This window comes from Cannabis sativa, chromosome 2, assembly GCF_029168945.1.
Source record: "Cannabis sativa cultivar Pink pepper isolate KNU-18-1 chromosome 2, ASM2916894v1, whole genome shotgun sequence".
Classification (NCBI taxonomy): domain Eukaryota; kingdom Viridiplantae; phylum Streptophyta; class Magnoliopsida; order Rosales; family Cannabaceae; genus Cannabis; species Cannabis sativa.
The window spans coordinates 1955001-1960942 of record NC_083602.1 but is presented as its reverse complement, the minus strand read 5'-3'; positions in this window follow the sequence as shown (position 1 = coordinate 1960942).

Genomic DNA, 5942 nt, shown 5'->3' with positions numbered 1-5942 from the left:
TGAGCCCCACCTACCCGGTCTAATAGCTCAAATTATATCAATAAATAATTGTATTTACCCTATCAATGGGCTTTTACAATAATATAATGCTAATGACTCCTAATCAATATGACCCATCTGGGAAATATACTTATAAATGTGACATTATTCTTCCATGCAAAGGATTGAAATTTCAAGTGTTCAAACCTAGAAAATATGCTGTAAACTTCATAATTAAGAACTTAATAACAATTATTCATTAATTACAATTTATTAATGTCCAAACTATGTAGAAATCTTATTTCATTTTTTTTAATCTTTCTTCCTTTAGTTTAATCATTATTATAATTGGTTTCTAAAAATTTATATTACTCCATCCACTACCGACTCCCCCGAGTTATTTTGATATAATTATGTAAATTTTGAGATTTTTTGGATTTTAAAAATTCAAAATACGTGCCTAGTGTGCATTAACCGAACTAATCGTAGTTGTTTATGTACAGTAGAATCTCTATTTAAGAATAATCTCTAATTTGTTATAAATAAATCAAGTCATAATTTGGGCCAGTTATAAATAACTATAACCTTTAAATTGTAATTAGTTATACATTTTTTAAGTTCCGTATTAACAAAGTATACATCTATATAAAAATAATTACATCTTAATAAAATATATACATATATTTTGTAAATTTATTTATATAAAATTAATAATTTTATTCCAAATTATAATACTTGTATAAATGTTATATTTACTCTAAAATAATTCTATTATGATATAATATTAATGATTGTTTATTGTTATTATTGTTACATTGATATTTTTGGCATTTTAATTTTTTTTTCTAAGTGTAACTCTATTTAGTTATAATATCTCAACTCCCCAGTATATTCTTGGATAGAGATTATAGTGTATATGGTTAGAGAAATGCTAAAAGATACTAGTGGTGCCTATCACCTTTCTATGTGAATATTGCTAGTGGTCTGATGAAGTATCGGGTCCCATATAGTTTAATATAATAACTTTTAAAGAGTATCGTTAGTGAATAGCAATGCTGATATGGTTATTAATGGTTTGAGGAAATGTTGACTTATTTACAATCATAGATAATGAGCTTGAAATTAAACCTAAAAGGAGTGATCAACTCTCTCTTTCTCTCTCATATTCATCACTCGGTTTGGTTGGTGAGTGAGCATGCCTAAAAGGGCTTCTTCAACAACCACCATAGTTATATATGGCCTTATATTTAATTATATAATTAATTACTTTGATAAATATTATCATTACACATTAATCACTTCTCGAAGTACTTGCTTTACCTTTTACAATTCAAGTGTTAGCATCACTCTCTCTCTCTCTCTCTCTCTCTCTCTCTCTCTCTCTCTCTCTCTCTCTCTCTCTCTCTCTCTCTCTCTCTCTCTCTCTCTCTCTTAAATTTAATTAAATGCAAATTAAAATCAACTAAGTACTTAATTAATTAATTTCCCATTTCATCACTTCAAAAATGTAAAATAAAGATCCTAGAACTCAACAATTATATATATAGTAAATTACATTTATTATATCTTGTTAATATTATATATATGTTCAATTACAATTAATATGATAATGTTGAGATATAAATAAATTAAACATTTTTTCTTTTATTAATATAAAAACCATGTTTAGGGAGGACCACATGATAATTCTGATATCTTAATAAAGCACATTTATTTCCAAGTATTTACAAAATGAGAGTTTATATTTTGCCTTTTCTTTTTATTTTCTTTTTAATGTTATCTTTTTTAAATATACCATCCATTTTTTTTTGTTAAATATAAAATAGCATATTATTAGTAAAAATATGGGGGAAATAAATTTTTCCAATTTTTATGAAAAAAATTTAATTAAAAAAATTAAGAACATTAGAAAATAATCTTAATTAGGAGTACGATTAATTATGGCATAAACCAATCTGTGTACAAAAATATGAGAAAACAAACTTATAATAAAATAAAAAATTCTAAGGAGTTTTTTTAGAACTCTTCCAGACATATTCTCTATTTTTCAACAAAGATTAAGATTCAACTATTTTTAGAAATCAAACAAAATTTTCAAATGACTTGAAATTGGAATCAGTGCCCAGTTTGACACCTCGCACTAGGCCCAACGCCTAAGTTGACATATCGTCAACTTGTGCCCTTTCATGTTAGTTTTCCAAAAAAGTATTTTGGTTTTTTTTTCGTCATCAGAAATAACTAAGATACAAACAAACTTGGAGAGAAAACCACATTCCCAAAGGCATAAAAACTGGACCCAACGCCCAAGCTGACAACCAACCAGTTGGTGCACTAGTTTCAATCACTTAAATGTCAATTTTGCTCCAAGCATTCTTTCTGAAATTGTTAAAAATGGGATAGGATATCTCATCATCAAATTCTAGAACCTTGGAAGTATCAAAATAGCATCTCAAAAGCTCTAAAATGAGCACTCAGCACCCAAATTGACAAATGACCTGGTGCACTAGATTCTTCTTACCCGATTATGATTTTGTCTCAATCATTCGTATAATTTTTCATAATAACTAAGAGCCATGAAGTTAGAATAGCTAAATTCACAACTTCATATTTTATTTTCCTGACGAAGTGACTTATTCAAAAATCGGGGAGTTTTGAGTCTCTCGTTTATGCAAAACAACATCATCTCCGAGAACTGGTGACCAGCTTCACCAAAACGTAGAAAATAGGCTAAGTGATGTCCAAATATCACTTAGACATCAAAAAATACATCTCCTGCGTGTTTCCCCACTCACTTAGTGTCCAGGTTAACATCACATGTCAACCTGGCCCTGGATAACAACTTGGGCATTGGGCCCAGAACAACCTTCAGTAAAATGGCCATAACTCACTTAATATTGATCTATTGACGCGATTCAACTTAAATTTTAAAGCTATTTCAATGCTCCATCAAGTCATGTCTCACAATTCAATTATAATTCTGAAGCTATTGACTCCAAATTTTATCCCCAAGAGAGTTACAAATTTAAGCTACAACTTACCCGAAGCGAGTCCCGTCATCGCGACTCGAACTCTAAGAATCGACGATCAACCTCAGAAGTTAATTTTTACCATTAGATCATAATTGTTAACTGAGATTTTCGGCTACTAAATATTTATGGAGGGCAAGATAGTAGTTGTGGAGTAAATAACAAATAAGAGATTTTTACGTGGTTCAGGCATTAACTATCCTTAGTCCACGAGTCCATTTTATTAGGCTCATTGGATGGTAACTATTTATACAAATAGAGATACAATGGACTAGAACTCCTTTCCACTGTGTTCACCTTGAAGAAGAGGAAGCCTAGTTGAAATATTCTGAAGTTAACAGTAGGGTTACAGAAATGTGTTTGCTTATGATGAGGAATGGGTCCTCCTTTCCAAAGAGAAGGTCCCCCTCTCGTGCTCTGTCTAGGGTCTTTATAGGCCAGCTTCTTTGTATGGGATGCCTTAGATGGATCATCATTGGGGCAAATTCCCACCATCAAATTGGTAGGTGGCGTATTTCCCATATGGCATTTAAAGGTGTCAGACCGTACGAGCTAGGCCTCAGACGCGTGTCACCTCAGGGCTTTTCCCTTTTGAATTTCCCTTATCCCTAGCCATTGGATCATTTGGGCTAGTACACAAGGACATGCATGTTGTGTATGATGGTGTGTCGTGGGAGACAACCTCTGATGTCGTACTCAAAAGAGCCTGGTCCCTAGGTCTGTAGTCTGACACGTATGGGTGAAGCTTCTGCAGGATAAAAGCATAACCCGGTTTACCGTGTTTCAGAATGCCTTGGCCCACTACTATAAAAAAAGGCATTTTGTTTCGGTTTTTAAGTGACATATAAATAATTTACTTCAATTGATATAATCGACGCTATAACTGCAGATGCAAATAGTGATATTTTTTGCTTCAGTTATGAACTGACACTAATTGATTATTTGCCTCAGGGATAAACCGAAGAAAAAAAACTTTTTTACTTCAATTCATAACCGAAGCAAAAAAACTAGTGCGCCGACGCTAATTGTTTTTTTGCTTCGGTTATAAGAAGCAAACAAATTTTTAAAAAATCTAGTTATTACAACCAAATCGATGCCACACAAATTTTTTCAATTTCACGTAAAAGATCTCATATCTTAAATTTTTTCAAAGACGGGAGAGCACCACCGCGTGTCGTGACACCACCACCACCACCCTACCACCGCAAACCTAGAAAAAGGCAGTATCAGATTAAAAATAGAGAGATCGAAATAGGGAAAGAGATAGAGAGAGAGAGAGAGAGAGAGAGAGAGAGAGAGAGAGAGAGAGAAAGACTACCGTGACTAATGGGGTGGTTGTGCGGTGGCTCTCGTCTAGGCGACCAACGATAGGCATCTTGGCGGTCTCCGATGGGGACTTCGGTTGGGCGAATATGGTGGTTTCCCTTAGCTTAGAGAGAGAGAGAGAGAGAAAAGAGATGAAGGGGGCGGCTGCTTTTGTTAGAGTTTATTAATGTAGGTTTTATAGTGTTTTTTAATTGGGTCGAAGCCCATACATAATAATATTTTTTTTAAAAAAATTGGGATGTTTTGCGTCGGTGCTCAATCGACGCAAATACTCTAAAAATCGACGCTAAACCTGCGTCTGCACATAACTGATGCTAAAATTGACCAGTAATTATTTGCATCGGTGGTTTAATATTTTTGTTGCCATAACTGACGCAAAATGCAATATTTATAGTAGTGGCCCCTCTGGGCAATCCATGCTCCTCGCGGAGGTTGATAGCCTTAGCTCCTGGAATGAAGGAGGAATTTTTGTTTACGAATACCTTTTGTGTGGCTAGCAGTCAGGGAACTCCCCTACACGGAGACTCTTTCTGCGAGGCTGATGCCTTTATCTTCCTGGAGCACCAGTTGAGGGATTAGGGCAGCTAATGACTTTTTTGGCCTTCCTTGATTAGAATCCACGTGGCATGCTTACAAAAATGCGGATAACAATAATAAATAGTCAAAAATAGTCTAAATATATTTTTCTATATTTTTTGAATTATTTTATTCACATTTAACAGGACCTCTTTCACCTATAAAAGAAGAGCTCATCTAGTTCCTTTTTCACATTTACAGAAGTACCCATAAGGTCAAAGCATCTCTCTCTAGTTTTTCTCTCTAGAAATTAGAGATTTCACACTTAGTCAATTTTCTCATAATCTTGTAAGAAACAAAAACTTGAAGTAGACGTAGCTCCATTACCATCGTGACATGGGGAGTGAACTACTATAAACTTTGTGTGTCTCTTTAAATTATTTACTTAAACTTATCATCCATCTCGCCAATCTAGCAAGCTGGTGTTGATCATTTTTCAGCATCAATATTTTGGTGCTTTCATTGAGAGCCAAAACTCAAGCTCCCAAACTACAATCCGATTTCTTTGCTCAAAGCTTTGTTTTGAAAGAAATTCATAAGTTCTAACAAGAAATCATCCATGAACACGCAAAGCAACACTACCACTCCTAGTAGCCAAGCTACTAGTCAACAAGCAGCAGGCATTAAGATTCCCCATAAGGAAGCAAACTAAGAGCGAGCATCCAAAATGACTTAGACTCGAGAACATGGATCTATGGGATCTATGCCTGATATGGAGCAGTCGCCTGTTTGGGAAACAAGCTATGGCCAAGCTTCCGAAAGGACTCAGACTCGAGATCACATACCTACAGGTCCACCACACACAGTTGATAGGACCAACCGTAATTCATCTCGAAGCAATTCAAACAATGCGGGAAACTAATCTCTGTGAGATTCTCTTCACAATTCTAATGACTCTAGACTACTCCATGACCCTACAAAGGGAAAGGGACCTACAGTCAGACATAAGGGAAGAACCCCGAAGCTCTACCACAAAGGGGAAGAGTACGAGATTCAGAGGTTGAAGATCAATGAACTACTCCACACTCGAAAATA